Source organism: Eublepharis macularius, chromosome 4 (genome assembly GCF_028583425.1).
Source record: "Eublepharis macularius isolate TG4126 chromosome 4, MPM_Emac_v1.0, whole genome shotgun sequence".
NCBI lineage: Eukaryota > Metazoa > Chordata > Lepidosauria > Squamata > Eublepharidae > Eublepharis > Eublepharis macularius.
This window is the reverse complement of record NC_072793.1, coordinates 120,365,393-120,382,268: the sequence shown is the minus strand read 5'-3', so window position 1 is coordinate 120,382,268 and position 16,876 is coordinate 120,365,393. Positions and strand designations below refer to the sequence as shown.

At 40.9% G+C, this 16,876-nt stretch overlaps 1 protein-coding gene across 2 annotated transcripts in view; it reads left to right on the top strand.

The window, feature by feature from the left end:
- Positions 1-634: 634 nt before the first annotated feature.
- RAB7A (RAB7A, member RAS oncogene family) overlaps positions 635-16,876 on the top strand; it is a 29,315-nt gene continuing 13,073 nt past the window's right edge. Inside the window, exons 1-2 of one of the 2 annotated variants that reach the window (XM_054977085.1) lie at positions 635-759; positions 7,627-7,680. The gene's annotated coding sequence lies outside the window, so the exon portion shown is untranslated. The remainder of the gene's footprint in view (positions 760-7,626; positions 7,681-16,876) is intronic. The other variant, XM_054977083.1, reaches the window with a different exon arrangement.

Below are 16,876 nucleotides of genomic sequence, written 5' to 3'. Positions count from 1 at the left end.
TAGCGTGATTAGTCTTTAACATTCATGCATATATTATAACTTGTATACATAAAATACCACAGGCTGAAACAATTAAACATTTATGGGCGTTTGTTTACTACCTTTCCCCTTCTATACTCGTTGGGTTTGTAAGCACACAATGCATCTGATCAATTGGGCTCTTGTCCACACACACACTCATGTCAGATACCCCAAGAATCCCGGTTTTGTTTGCAACAGTCGAACATTGTTCCGACTCCCCACTTTTTACAATCAGGGCACGGCACGCTGCATTGATAGCCAATGAAGAGCAAAAAGCGAACAATCCAGGCATTTCAATAATGAGAAATAAACACCACTGAAATCAACGGGCTTCCAAATAAATACCTTCAAAACCGGGTTGCCTATCCATGGTGAGATCCTTATCCTACCCACATGACCTGTAAGTAAACCTCATTGAAATCAAAGGGATTCACTTCCAAGGAAACATGGCCGGGATCGGCTTGCGAGACCCCCCGAGCCGGACCACCGCACCTCCCTTACGAGCAACCCCCAAAGAGCCCAGCAGGCCGCAGGCGCTTCCAGGCTCCCCACCCCGTCGGCACGCGTTTGCGTCACTGCGCAGAGTGCGTCTCGTGACCGGAAGGGGGCGAGCAAGAGGCGGAAGTGAAAGCTGGGAGGGTGTTTGGCCCCATTAAAGCGGAGCCGGACGGAGCTGAGCGGAGGTGGCAGTGATTCTTACCAGAAGTGGTGCCTCGGCGGCGTCTGGCCTTTTCTTCGGTGAGCGCTGTGGGCGTTGGCGGGGTTATGTGGCCTCTGTAGTTGCCGGACCCGGCGCCGGCTTTGCGGCCCTGGATGTGGGGGAGGCCGGGCCGGGGCGCGGTGGTAGCTGACTCGTTCCCTGTGGGAGAGGAGGGTACGGTAGGAGGCCCCCTAGGCTGCTTTTGCCCACCCGCCGTTCCTTCGCGACTGGGAAGCGGTTGCCTGTCTTGGCCTGGCCCCTTGGAGAGATGCCCGGAGGCGCTTCCCTTTGGGGAGAGGAGGGGCGGGGGCCACTGATTCTCCCTTTCTTTCCCGTGCGAAGAGAAGCGGGCCTCTCGAAGAGCGCCGGCGAGTGTTTCCGAGAGAGAAAGCCCGCAGGAGAAATCCTTGTGCTGCTTCCTCTTTCTCCTCCTCCCTCCCCTCCCTTTCCTGGGACAAAGAAATGCGAGATCCGTAGTCTAACGCCCATCTCTCGATCGCAGTGTGTATAAGTAACGCTCCGTGACGGGCCCGCTGGACCTGCTGAAGGTGACCAGGACGCTAAGTACCCAAAAGCCCACCCCAGGTTCAGTCCTCCTCGCTGCTCAGAGCTAAACAATAAGGATTCCTGTAGCCCTCGTCTGAACCGTTCGGAGATAGAGACACACGCCTGGGCTCACCTGCCCCTCACAGGTGTTTCATAGGATCTTTGTGCTTTTTGTATTGAATGCTTAAGTACTTCAGTGTTTCTACGTAGTACTTTACTAATGAGTGTGGTTGTAGTAGGGTCTAGAGTTGCCTAATGGAACTCATTGGTTTGTTTGCTCTCTAGTGACATGTGGCAATCTCCTGAAATGCGTCTGCTGCGTGAATAATGGGGTGAGAGAGTGGGTGGTTGCAGGACAGCTTTTCTTAGTGGGAAAAGCTATATACTTGAATCTGTCTTTCAATTGTGAATTCTATGCAATCTTAGTGCAAGAGGCTTAATGCATGGATGTTAGATTGGGATACTAAGCTGCCTCATTCTGTCATCTTAATGGTTAAATGTGAGCTCACTGCTTAAACTGAGTAGGTTTAAGATGTCATGCTGTCTTCTCGAATGTTGCCTATAACTTTGTTTTAAAGCCACCATAGACTAAGCAAGACTTTAGATGGTTCCAAGAGTACTAGTACTAAACACTGAGCTAAGACTCGGTGTCAGATGTCCTTGAGTAAGAACTCTACGTGTTACCAGTGTTGTTATAGGTATGCAATAAAACAGATGAACTCTGCTTCTTTTTAAGGCTTGGTGTCTTAAATATCTTAAGCATGACACAACAATCAGACAATAGAAGTGATAAACAAAAATTTCTAAACTGACTGGCTAATATTTAACAACTATGCTCAAAATGTTGTACAAGACAAGCAACATTGTTATCAACAATGAAGTCACAGAATTTAAAGTCAGCCAGCTTTCTGTGTGGCTGTAACTGTCAGTTTTATTATCAGAGATTAATCCAAACGCTTCTGTCTTTGGGTAATCCAGCAACTGCTAGTATCTCCTGCAAAGTATTTTGATGGATGGCATAAGCTCTCAGAAAATAGGTATTATTTTTTGTTAGTGTTTATCAGCTGCTAGGGAGTGAATTTGACTCCCAGTAGGTGGAGTCTACTTCCATATTATAAACCATGCCCTTTTAGTTGTGGAATAACAAGCATACTGTCTTCTCTTGTGATTGTAGCAGCTGATGAAGCACATGATGCTACTAGGTATAGAGATTAAGTGCCAAAAACCTGAGATGTGAAGGAACTATCAAATGCTGCTTGTCCCATTCTACTTTAGATATCCTGGCATGTTAACTATGGGGGGTGGGGGCGGATTCTGTAAATGATTAAAGGACTGTGTCCTCTGAATGAAGGATTTAGTTTGTCTTTTTTCCTCTTCTAATCTGTACAGTTGAAAACTACAAATACTAGGTTATACCTTCTGTATCTTAAGTAATACAAAAGCTTTAGAATGACTATAGCAGTAGGTATTTCTACAGTATTTAAGTAGTGGAAACATGCTCTTTGCTGTACTTTTGTGCTTGGTTATAAAAAATCCCACCAAAAATTGTTCTTGGTATTTTGAGTTCCTCCTAATATCTATAATTCTGTAACCCAGAAATATCTTTTCTTCTGAATTTCTGGTGGTTAAACTTCCAATTGATAGAGATAACTTCAATTAATTGCTAACTTATTAAATCCATTTCTTCTTGTATCCCAAACAGAGAAAAAGTATGTGGAACTCGATGTTTTTTCATGTATTAAGTATTGGTGTTGGCAATTCGATGGAAAAGATGGGTTTCCGCTTGAGCTGGCCCCCATGAAAGGGAAAGCAAACATTGCTCTAAAACTGTTTTTGGACTTAAGCTGTGTTCAACTCAAAACAATATATACTGTGAACTACATACATTCTTAGTATCTATCTACATTTTAGAGCCAGTTTTGTGGTTAACAGGTAATGGATTATACAATTCCTAGTTTGTATCTGACTCGGAGTAGGTACTCAGTAGGTACCCTTGAGCAAACCGCTTTCTTGGCCTCAAGTCACCCATGCCTAGTCTGCAATTTGGGGGGCATTCAGACATTCCTTACATTGGGCAGTGTACATGGTTTTCCATTTCTCATTTTATTCTCACAACAACCCTGTGATTCTTCAAAGGTCACCCAGCAAGTTTTCATAGCACAGAGGGGAATTGAACATGGGGATCCCTAATCCTAGTCTGAACTGCTAACCAAAACACCAGGCCTGACTAGCTCTTCAGTGTGCATTGCACATTCCAAAGCACTGTATAAGGCTAAGTGTTGAGATTGCTCCCTTGAAATTGGTTGGCTTAGTAAAACTTTTTTAGCTGTAGGAAAGGTTTTCTGGAGTTCTTCCAACATAATCTGGAGCTATGTGCTGAAATTTCGGGAGGTGATACAAGTTTTTTTCTGGAAGGAAGAATATACTTGGATACAGTTGTTAATCAAGCATCTGATTCTTAGCCAGGATTGGCTCATACTTTCCTGGTAAGATTGGCAAAACCATGCCTAGCATGTCTCCAGAATCCTCCATGATCGCACAGAACTTCCAGTTTGCAGGGAACTAGCAATGTCATGCTTGTTAGCTATGTCATACTATAGAGTTGTTTTGACCCGAATGATCTAACCAGACTGTTTTGTCTTAACAGCTTTAAGATCTGGATGCTTGTTGTGTTTGGCTGTTAAGGGACAAGAGACTATTTTGGTAAGGGTGGGGCTTTTAAGTGACCTCTTAATATCCATGCTCACTTGTAGTTTCCTTTACTCCAAAGGTCATTGGGTATATGTTCATTTAGTGTCTGAGTATACTGTTGACTCTTAATTGCCCTTCACCAAACAGAATGCAACAACTTGATGGCAATTCTGTGAGAATGCATAGCAGCCAAACTCTGGCGTCACTGAAATGGATATATTTGGCATGGCTGTCACTATATTCAGCCTTTCTTGGCCCCTTCAGTTTAGCCTTGGAGTGCTTATGAGTCATGGTTGTGCCTAGATGCCAGAGTTCCAGGAACGCTGTGCACATGACCCAGTCCTTGCTATCATATGCAGAACTAATGACATTCATTGCTTGTAAGCTTGAGACTTCTGGTGTAGATTTGAGTGCAAGAACATACACTACTGCAGGTCATTGTGGCTTGCCATCTGTAGGGTGAAGTATTTGGGAGCGTATTGGACCAATAATGTTGTCCTAGTGTATTTTATCACACTAGAGTTCCCTCACTTGGGCTCAAACATCTTGAATAGCATACCAGAACAATTTTTAATTTAAATAGCTTATTCATTTAAAGTTAGTAGTAAAGAGTTTATTTGAATAAAGTTTTCTATTGACACTTTGCATTTCTTAAACAATAATTAATGGGTTAGATTACTTGCAATATTTATAAATCCTTTAAGAGGGAGTACTTTTCTATATTGCTGCTTTTGCTTTCTGTTTCACTTTTATTCCTAGATGTTGTGACGTTTCCCTGCCTTGTCTCAATCCCTCAGAAGCCCCATGTAGCCAACAATCTAGCCTTGGCTCACTGTTGCCCATATGACTTCATTTGCATATTCCTTGCTGAGGCTAGACACCAATAGAAAGTCACACCTTTCCAAAAGCAAGTCTTGGTAACTAAGAACTGTTCTGGCTAGAAATTTATCAAATTGTAAGGAAATATCCATGTTTCATGGAGTTCATAGTAGGAAAACTGAACAAATTGTAGAACTTGAGTGGTGGTGGTGGTGGAGGAAAGTCCTGACTTACAGTGACCCCTATTGATATTTTCAAGGCAAGAGACTAACAGAGGTGGTTTGTCATTGGATGTGTCCCATCCAGTTGCTTAGCTTCTGAGATCAAGTTTGCCTGGGCTGTCCAAGCAGAGCAGAACCTGAATAACTAGCATTAAAAATAGGCTTATCAATGTAGACAAGCAAGTGATCTTCCAGTTCATATGCAGAGGGGTATCTCATGGAGGCAGGGGCTAGATACAGTGCCTATGAGTTGTTGGTCTCTGATTCCTAGAATCTAGCCAAAAATATGACCCATTAAGTTACAGTAGTTGACCCTTTTCCCCATGTTTCATTTACATAGAGAAGCAATCTGTAAGTAGCTTAGACATCACACCAAAGTATAGCAAGCAAGCTTAATTATAATTCTGTATGAACAGAAAAAAAACATAGTTACAGCTGTAGCTTTGCCTCCAGAGGCTGCTGTACTATAGAGACAAGTATGACTGTATGAAGCTGAGTGCTGAGAAGGAAACTAAAGTAGTTGTGCCTTGTCCCTGATTTCTTAGTTTTGCCAATTATATTTATTTGGATAGCTGGATATCTGGACATCTGGATATATGTCCACTCTTTTAATGTCCACGTCTTTAGAAGTTAAACAGCTGTCAAAATTGAAAGAAGAAAAAAGAACTGGTGAATTTTTGTGGATGGTACACTCTTATTTATTTATTCACTTACCTTCATGTAGATTTTTTCTGCATCCTTTAAAGGAATAGTGACATGGACTGTGATATTATATAAGGACATAGAATTGCTGGTTGTTCTGGAAGTAATTTATGTAACGGATACTACATTTTTGCTAATATTTATGGCTACTACGAGCCCCGTGGCGCAGAGTGGTAAGGTGCAGTACTGCAGCCCAAGCTCTGCTCACGACCTGAGTTCGATCCCGGCGGAAGCTGGGTTCCGGTAGCCGGCTCAAGGTTGACTCAGCCTTCCATCCTTCCGAGGTCAGTAAAATGAGTACTCAGTTTCCTGGGGGTAAAGTGTAGGTGACTGGGGAAGACAATGGCAAAACCACCCTGTAACAAAAAGTCTGCCAGGAAAACGTCGTGATGCGACGTCCCCCCATGGGTCAGTAATGACTCAGTGCTTGCACAGGGGACTACCTTTACCTAGTCTATATACTTATACCATCCATTGTATTTATTGACCTGTATATGGTAGGCACTTTAGCACTGTTGCACTTTGATCATATTAATAGGCACTATTATATTTATTATAATGATTGGTTGCTTTATTGTGTAGCTCCCCAGTTGGTTTGTTCTCTTTGTTTCGTTAGATTGCGTTCCTGGAGAGCCCCCTCTTTGGAGTACTTATTGCTGCATTGGCAACTGCAATCCCTCTCACCCTTGGACTTCTCAGTCTAACATTCAGAAGTGGGCTTTCAGGATTGTGGGTAGAGAATCAGTTGAGAGATTGATAGTTCAGTTTAAACTCATGTTTTCTTATGAAGTTGTTATGAGCATTTGACAGAGACCAGGCTGAGTCAAGACTAGATTGCGTCTTGAACACATTGTACTAAGATGGAAGCAATAATTTGATCCAGTCCATAGCTTTATCATAATTTAGTTATTTATTTTTAGCTGTTAAATGTATGGAGTGAAGACCTGCAATATAGCATGTGTTACTCATGCAGGTATTTCTTGGCCAGTCCTCTTATCTGTGATTATCTTCCAGGCACATCCTATACTGCAAGCATATCTGCTGATAGATATTGTGATTTGCTTAGCAAGGTTGCAATATCTGTTCTTGCTCACTGCCCTGCCCTGGTCTGCCCTGGGTGATGTCATTGTTGCTGTTAAGGTCTCCCATCTATAAAGTCTCTTTATAGAAACGCAACCTATAGATGCTGTAAGTAAATAAATGGCTTGCTATTAAAGCTGAGCAGAATTTGCAAAGCAAATAGCAAGCTTAGCTGTTAATGCACCATGTCAAAAGTGGTGAGACCAATTCTTGCCAAGGCCTTTGATAATTAGTAGCTAATCAAAGGCATTGTTTTGCCCCCTGTAAATGTATTACAAAAGGCAGATTATTTTGAATCTCTTGTGGAGGCTTCTGCAAGATGATAAAATTACTGAGTGTTGTAAAACTTGTAGGAAGGAAGTATTGAGTGCATGAGCGACTGTGCTGGCTACCATGACAAAATTAGTGGTTTGGAATTTTTAAGTTGAATGTAGAGTTTATCAAAGTGAATTACTTAAATTTGAGGTATAATAGTTATTAAGGCAGCGTTGCTATATCATGCAAGATCTACTATTGCTAAATGGTGTCTAATCCTTCAATAATCACATAAAATGACATTTAATCCCGGTGTCTGGTAACACATCATCCAAAGGAAAAACTCCTATGAAATATTTTTTCTTAGAATGCATAAAATCTTCATAAGGCACTCTTGTGAAAAACCTAATTTTCAATAACTTCTTTGTTTTAATGTAAATTGTGCCAACAATTAATATGCTTTAATGTGTTTAATGGTAATATATTAAAGAGTTCAGTATTTTTAGTGTTGCTTAGCTTAATATCCTACTTAATGTGACTGAGAAATTTTCTATCTAAATATTTCTTAACTACAGTACTTTCTACTTTCAGCTTTTATTGTTTCCTGCCTCTCAGATAACAACGATCAAAGCTACGTTTCCTATGGTAACGTAGGATAGCAACTTTCAACTCTTTTGCAAGTAATGGGTATACATGCAATTTTTCTTATAGAAAATGAAGATGTTTATATTTTTAAATTCCATAATTATGCCAAATAATATAATGTATATGCTAATGAAGTTCTAAATGTGTTTTATGATGTTCAATCAGTAAAATAAGTCTGGGATTGATAGGGTATTGCATATATTTGAGTTTCCTCCCAAATTTCTATTTCAGGTTTCCCCCCAACTTTTATCTTTTCCTGGAATTTTTTTGCCAAAACTTCCCAGAATTTCTACATCTATATTTGTTACTGGTTCTGTATCTTGTGCAACCATGCCACATAAGATATTCACAAGCCAAGGTTCACTAAGAAGCAGCATTTTTAGACCGCTTACTTCAAGTTACTACTTCCAGACTTGTTTCCTTTGCTCGCTTTCCTGGCTTTGCATTGTGATTTTCCTAAACGCTGATAGGATTCAAAATGCATACCTTGTTTAATTTCTATAAAGAGGCAGCACAGAAAACCAGATCAATGTGTTGGAGACCTTCCTTCCTACTTTGTTTGCTGCATTGAGTCTATTTTATGCTTGGCACAAATTGCCTGTACTGCCTAGCTTCTAGTCAGTCATGATATATTGCTTTCACACATGTTGAATAAAGCACTTTCAATGCCCTTTAGTGACTGTTCGCAAAGTGGATTTTCCTGTTTCATACAGGAAAATCCTCTTGCAAACAATTGCTAAGTGTATTGAAACTGTGCATTGTTCAACATGTGTGAAAGCAGCTAGTGGTTAAGCATCAACTAGAAGTGTGCATAACAAATTGTCCTCTTTCTTGTTTAGTGTAACTGAATACATGATTGGGAAATAACCCTAAACCCTTCATGCAACAGTTGGCTGTGGCAGCACAATACTGTGAAGTCCAATCAGTGGACAGGATTGCTATTCCCAGTTGCTAGGGAACATTTGGGAGGCTTTCCATTTTGACACTCATCTGTTTTAAGAGAGTTAGGATAATGAAGTACTGCTTGCTTTGGGATAATGTACCCCATGACACTCGGTATAAGTTTACACCGTTTTGAAACTTGGCTGTTCTGTAGCCGCCTCCAACATTACTTTTGGAAGAAATGCTAGCTGGTTAGGAACTTAACTGGTTCTTTTAGAAGCCATAACAGTTATGTTTAGTTTATAGTACACAGATTTTAAAAAGGCAATTAAAGAGAAGCAAGATTTGATTCTTGTGTAGGTAAAAGCAGTCATGGAGCACTTTCCTTGTGAGGGAGGGCAAGTGATTAAGTACCCTGAGCCCACACATGATGCTGTAATCTGACTGTGCAGCCTTGAGCCAAGTACTGTTCCTATGGACACCACAGGGAGGGAACTGAAGGGGAAATCTAAGAAGCCAAGAAGAGTTAGTAGTAGGAATATGCTTAATATGTGCCGAGACTGGTCTGCAGTTCTATGAATCCATATTTTATTTTTTTCAAATAGCATAACCAGCTCCATGTAGCTTCTACATCAGATCCTTCCCCTCAGTTCTTCTCACTACCAGTTCAAACAGCACAATCCTACTAATGATGCAATAGGTTTCCTGACAAGTAACCCACCCCTCAGTGGAAAGGGGAGCTTTTGATCAGCAATACACCTGAAAAATTGCAAAGCCATGGGGAAACTTCTTTGGAGAAAAACAAACTTGGGGGAAAATTGAAATATATGCAGTACTTTCCTATCTAAACATTTTGGTGCGTTGACAAACTGTATTATTTATAACAACATATGCACTTGTATTAAATGACATTTGTGCAGTTAAAAATAGAAATGGTTTGGTTTTTTATAATCAAAATTGCAGATATACCTAATACGTGAGGGACCTGTAAACTGCAGCACCCCTGTATTATGAGCACATGTTTTTGTTTTTGCTGCCTTAAGAGGTAGGAAAAATAACGGTTGACATTAGAATACAAACTTTGTATTAAAAAAGCAGACAGAAATTGTCTCTCCTTGTCACAATGGGAAAGACTACCAGCATATTTGTGCATCACATTAAACTTCATAACATTGATCTCTTTAATTTATTGTCACACTAGCCTATTGTTGTCAGAACAAGTTCCACTTACACAAAATATCCTTGGAAATGTTGTCTCCAGTATACATTGAAGTTATCATCTAACTAGCAACCAAGGCTTTTTTTTTTAAGGGCTCTAGAAAATGGAGCGCCCTCTGGAGGGACAAGCAGCCTTGCCTTGCCTTCCTGCCACAGCAACGCCCTCTGGAGGTGCGCCAGGATAAAAAGTGATTCATCACCAATAGGGCTTGCCTTTTATATAATAGGATGCTGTAGATTTTGTATAACATTTTCCATGTTATACATTTTGAGTTGGTAAAACTCCTCTTCTAAAGCATTTAAATAATTCAGAAACAAAAAAACAGGAGTTCCTTCAGTGGTCCCCTGAATTTCCCACTAGAAAAAATTAAGTCCAGGAGGGTAGGGTCATGGTCACAGCCCCCACCCCTTCCTGGCCTTCTCTAATTACCTTGAAGGAAAAAATGGTGTTTTTTTTCACATGGTAGCAGAAATGAAGGAAATGAAAGCAATGAGTATCAATAACATAGAATCCATTAGAGAACTCTTATTTGAGGATGGGAACAAAAGCTCTGAGTGTGTATAGTAAGATGAATGCTTTGTAGACACACATAGGCTAAGACTTTCTGTGGGAACATAAGCAAGGGATCTCTAGCAAATGTAAATCAACATCTGGCAGAAGGGCCATATTTACTGGAGCCAAGCTTGCCATGCACCATAGGCAGGATTGCTGCTGGACAAATGTGTGCTAGTTCTCCCCCCCACCCCACCCCGAGTTTCAGTCTAGAATGCAGAGTTGAAAGGCCTGACATGTAGGTTTTTAAGCAGCAAATTGGCAGCAGTATAAAGAATGGTTAAATGCAAGGAAGCGCCAAAGTAAGACTTGTTGCATTGCTTTCGTGAACACTTGAGCATGGTACAATTCCTTCTAAACAGTTTGAATTGTTCCATACTAATGTATCATTTGGCTTGGGAGTAATTCTGTAAGTTCATTTACTCTTGTGAACATATGGATCAAGTATGTAGCCTCAGGTCTCTTTGGATCTTACATGAAGGAAGCAGAACTTTAGAGGCGATGGAAGTGTCAAATGACAACCAACCCAATATAGATTTTCACAGCCAAACCCAATAGATGTCCCCAAATATTTACCTTCTCCCCCTGCCCCCAAACTCAGTGCTGATCCATGTAACACAAGCATGTGACAAGGTATGTGTACAAACAGCATGAAGTAAAGTGTACTTGTTTCAAAATAGGCTGAGGTGCTTGATAAGAAACTTGAGTATCCACATCCATTGCTCAACTTACTTTAGGGGTGTTCTAAAGTTTGTGCTTGATACTCATTCAAGATTTTGTCAACCCAAACTGCCTTGCCTGAAGGCCAACTTGCATAACCTTTAGCTTTTATAAAAGCCTGAATGTAAGCTTGGACCACACCTGGGATTTCCGAAGGCCAATGGAGGGGGAGACCATGCAAATTCTGTCCTCCTGTAGCAGCTCAAAAATCCCCTTAAAATGTTCCTGGGGATGGAGGACCCCCAGGAATTGCTAGGAAGGGGGAATTTCAAGTCTCCTGCAGAATGGGCAGATTGGTGAAATCTCCCTTGTGTCCACCAAAATTCTAGGCAGGACCCAAGTCGTAGTTCTTAAAGATAGCCGAACGTTCTAACTCATGACTGTTTATGGTCTTTGTGATGTGCATTTGGTATTTAAAGAAAATCAGATATAAGGCTTTAAGGTACCCATGCCAATCTGTCCTAGAGAAGAGCTGTAATCTTAAATCTGGCTAGCCAAGCCCCTTGCATCTTAAAAATGAAAGTTGCCACCTGAGGAGAGGAAAATAAGCGTTTTTGTAGCCCCGCATTCCCTGAAATTGTCATCTTCATGCCTATATATATATCCATGAATGCTAGAAGCTCTTTGGTTGTGATTTAAAAAGCTGCTTTGGCAGTAGGTTCAGTAATAGAACATCTGTCTTGCATGCAGAAAATCCAACTTCAGTCACCAGCATTTTACATCTGATCCTTTTAAATGGAAAAACCTCTGCCTGAGATCTGGAGAGCTGCTGCCAGAAAGTCAGTACTGACCTTGGCAGACCAATGGTCTAAGTCAAACACGCATTATTGTGTGTTCTCTAACAAGTGTCTGTAGATTATGCTGCCCTGCCATATTCCTGTAAATTTGTCAACTTAAAGTGGATTGAAGGTGCCCATATATACCATTGATCACTGGTGCAGGTCTAAACCTTTTCTGAAGTACGTTGTTTAAATTGGAAGCTGCAGTGGAAGAAACTGTCTTAGCTAATCAAACCCTTTATGAAATAGAAGAAATGTGGTTATAATTTTGACTAATGAGGAAAATAATTTGGAACTACAGAATATGGAGTGCAGTTAATTGAGCAGGAAATAGGACCAAGTGTCAGTAGAGATCAGTAGTTTGCAAGTTGTTGCAACTCCTTTCTCTCTACTTAAGAGGCACCTCCCATTCCATCCAAAGCAGCTATTCTTTTTGGCACTACATGTCTATGTTTGACTTCAACAAAATAACTACAGTTGATAGAGGAAGAAGTGATAGGGAATTTATTCCTTACAATAGCCCAATATTTAGGAAAGTGTCTAGACATGCCGCTTAATAATGTCTTAATCTCTTGATGGCAGTTTGGATGTGAATTCAAGGCATTCCTGAACTGATGATGCATTAGAAAGCTTAACTCTTGGTATTCTACAAATAGATTACATATCTTTTGAAGATTTAATATAAAATTGACATATTAAACATTCTCATCTTTAATTTAATACTGATGGATGGCCTTCCTGTGCAGATAAAAAATAAGGACGAGATGACTAGAACGTAAAAATCTGCAAACCTTGATCACCCCTATTTTCACAGAAAAGCACAAACTTGCAATAAAGTTTGCATCTGATGAAGAGAACTTGATTCTCGAAAGCTTATGCTACAATAAAATTGGTTAGTCTTAAAGGTGCTACTGAACTCTTTTTGATTTTGCAATAAAGAGTTAACCCTCCAAAAGTAATCTGCCTCATCTATGATGTACAGAACGTGTGTACATAAAACTATGGGGAAAAGAAATCAGGAATGGCTGGGGAGGGGAGAGAGGGGATGAAGCAGGGAAATGAGATTTTTTTCCCCTCATGAATTCTCATGCGTCTGTTGCTTGTTCCTTATTAAAAGGCGTATGTCAAGTACAAAGCTGTGTTTTTCTGTGTAGTCTTCATAATATGCTAGCTAAGTTTGATGGCCAAGGTAGTAGGTGTGTCATAGAAATATGGATTAGAACACATTATACTTAGTAATACACATGTATTCTAGTGAACTCTGTATGAACTTTCTGGTAACTTTTTCTAGCATGTTGTATAGCTACCCAGGTGCTTTCATTTTTGACAGCCAATTAAAAATAGTGGACAGTATCAGATAAATGTTATCTCTAATTGTTCAAATAGACCAATGATGATCTGCTCATTTAACTTTTCCTGTCATCTTTACTGATTTATATCTCTTACCTTGCAGCTCACATAGTGTCATTTTTGGCTAGGTAGAATGTCACACAATTGGTTTCAGATTTAAGTAATTACTCATGTTTTCAGTCATAGCTTATTTATGCCAGCACATGAAAAATTATTTGACATCAAGTCGCCTTCGACCTGTGGTGACCCTATGCATGAAAGACCTCCAAAACATGCTACCAGTGACAGACTTGTTCAGATGCTGCAAACTGGAGGATGTGACTTCTTTTATTGAGTCAAGCCATCTTGTTTTAAGTCTTTCTCTTTTCTTACTGCCTTCCACTTTTATTGCATTATTGACTTTTCCAGAGAACCTTGACTTCTCATGATATGACCAAAGTACAATAGCCTCGGTTTTGTCCTTTTAGCTTCAGGCTTAATTTGTAGTTCCCACTTATTTGGCTTTTTGGCCATCCATGGTATCCGCAAAACTCTCCTCCAGCACCACATTTCAAATGAATCAATTTTCTTCCTGTCAGCTTTCTTCTATCCAACTTTCACATCCGTACATAGTAATGGGGAATACCATAGTTTGGATTATTTTGATATTGGTTCCCAGAGAGACACCTTTATCTTTAAGGATCTTATCTAGCTCCCTCACAGCTCAAGTCTCAATCTTCTGATTTCTTGGTTGCAGTCTTCTTTTTGGTTGATGATTGAACCAAGGAATAGAAATACAGAACCATTTCAAATTCCTCACTGTCAACTTTAAAATTGTGTAATTCCTCAATAGTCGTTACTTTTGTCATCTTGATGTTCAGCTGTAATCCTGCGTTGGTGCTTTCTCCTTTAACCTTCGTCAGTAGTCATTTCAAGTCTTCATGATTTTCTGCCAGTAACGTGGTGCGATCTGCCCATCTCACATTGTTAATGTTCCTTCCACCGATTTTCGCTCCACCTTCTTCTAGATCTAATCCAGCTTTCCCTATGATATACTCTGCATAGAGGCTGAACAGGTAGGGAAATAATATGCATCTTTGTCTGATACCATTGCCAATTGGAAACCATTCTGTTTCCCCATATTCTGTCCTGACAGTCTCTTTTCCAGAGTACAGGTTGTGCATCAAAACAATCAGAAGTTGTAGCACCTCCATTTCTTTTAACACTCTCCCTAGCTTTCTATGATTCACATAGTCAAAAGCTTTTCTGTAAATCTATAAAACTCAGGCTGATTTTCTTTTGAAATTCCCTGGTATGTTCCATTAGCCATCGTAAATTTGTAATGTGGTCTCTAGTGCCTCTTCCTTTTCTGAATCCAGCTTGAACATCTGGCGTTTCTCGTTCCATATATGGTAAGGGTCTTTGCTGTAGAATTTTGAGCATCATTTTGCTTGCATGGGAAATTACCGCGTTAGTCTGATAGTTGCTGAACTCTTTGACATCCCTTTTTTTGGAATTGAAATGTAGACTAATCATTTCCAGTCCATGAGCCATTGTTTTGTTTTCTGTATTTGTTGACAGATGTTTGTTCAGATTTTGATAGACTCTGTTTTTGTAGCTTGAAATAGCTCTATTGGTATTCCATCTACTCCAGGTGCTTTGTTTCTCCCAATTGCGTTGAGTGCAACTTTTATTTCACTTTCTAAGATTTCTGGTTCTTCATCAAAAGATTCTTCAATTTCTGCATAAGATAAATGAAAGCGCTAACCCAGATAGCAGGTCAGGATTTTGACTGAAAGAAATCTCATGAAGATGTAGGTGAGAAACTTTTGTGACGTATGTTATGGGAACTTTTACTTTTACTATGCATTTCATAGTAAATCTGATTGATTTAAACTTAAATTTTAATTGAGAAATGTTAGACTTAAATCTTGTTGCCTTTATCTGTTCCGTCTTTGTAGATTTTATCTTAATAAACCTTTATATTTTGATATTTAGCTTTATTAAAAAGACTAGAGTTATAGGCATCTGATGAAGAGAACTTGATTCTCGAAAGCTTATGCTATAATAAAATTGGTTAGTCTTAAAGGTGCTACTGGACTCTTTTTGATTTTGCTACTACAGACTAACACGGCTAACTCCTCTGGATCTATTTTAATAAAAGAAATCGTTAAACTTTGTTTCTCTGTGGGGAGAGTACTGCAAGAAAAACACTATAAATTATTTTGTACTGACAAGCAATATCTCTAAGAGAAGCGAACGCTGTTTTCAGGTCTCACTTCAACATCTGAACGCTGCTCAGAATATAAGGTAAAATCTTTAATCTGAACAGTTGGAAGCCTTAATGAGATGCAGATAAGCATTCCGTTACAGTTGCCATATCTAACTCCAAACACTGTTCCCTTCTGTTCAGAAACTGGAATCCATAGTTGTAAACTAAATCATGAAAATAGTAAATTGAAAGCATGAGGGAATGTCTAATAATGCTCAGAAAAATTGACCACTGATAGTTGGAAACTTGAAGCAGTTTAGTCAGTTTTAAATGAGCCAGTCTTTAAGAACCAGAAACTGCAGTGCTTCTTTAGCATATTACTGAGAATCGCCTTGCTCAGAGGGTGGTGTTTCCAAGACATGTGACTCTCTATGTGTCACTTTTCAGTGCTAGGAATGCTTGAATTACTGAGTAAGGCTAAGTCTAGCATGAGGCAACTACTTAATTTCAGGAAAGCAACCAAAATGATAGGGTCCAAATTCTGGTGTCATGTAAACCTGACTTTAAAACATTTTGGGCCGTTTAGGCCTCAATTGGGGTCAAAACAGCCACAATCGGGGCCAAAACAGCATGGATCGGGTCGGTGCCAGGTGGGGGAAGTGTCCCCTGCCCAGCACCAACCTGATTCCAGCCATCTTGGCCCCGATGTGGGCTGCAACGGGCCTAAAATGGCCATTTTTCGCCATTTTGGACCTGTTTCGGCCTGTATAAGGCCGAAACAGCCGGAATCGGGTTGGTGCGGGGCAGGGGGAGCCTGGATTGGCCTGGATTGGGGCTGTTTTGGCCCAGATCATGTCAGTGCTGGTGCCCAGCACCGACCCGGTCCTGGCCTTTTAGGCCCCAATTTGGGATCAAATGGCCATTTTGTCACTTTTAGGCCTGGATCTGGACCGAAACAGCCTGGACTGGGTCAGTGCTGGGTAGTGGAAGGTTCCCCTGCTCGGCTCCGACCAGCTCCGGTCCTTTTCGGCCCTTATTCTGGCCCCAAATGGCCTCTTTCGGCCATTTGGGCCATTTTCTGCTAGGATCGGGGCCAGAACTGCCAAGATCTGGTTGGTGCCAGGTGGGGGAACCCTCCCATGCCCAGCACTGATCTGGTCCAGGCTGTTTTGGCTGTGATCCGGGCCCAAACGGGGCCCAAAAGGCCATTTTTGGTTTTGGTCCTGATCCTGGCCAAAGAGGGCCCCAAATGGCCTATGTTGGCCATTTGGGGCCCTTTTCAGCCAGGATCAGGACCAAAACTACCAGGATTGGGTCAGTGCCTGGTGGGGGACCCCTCCCCTTCCCGGCACCAACCCAATCCGGGCCATTTGGGGCCTGATCCAGGCCAAAATGTGCCCAAAATGGCCATTTTGGGCCTGGTTTGGCCTGGATTGGGGGCAAAATGGCCCTGATTGGGCCACTGCCTGGTGGGGGAATACTCCCCTGTCTGGCAGCAGCCGT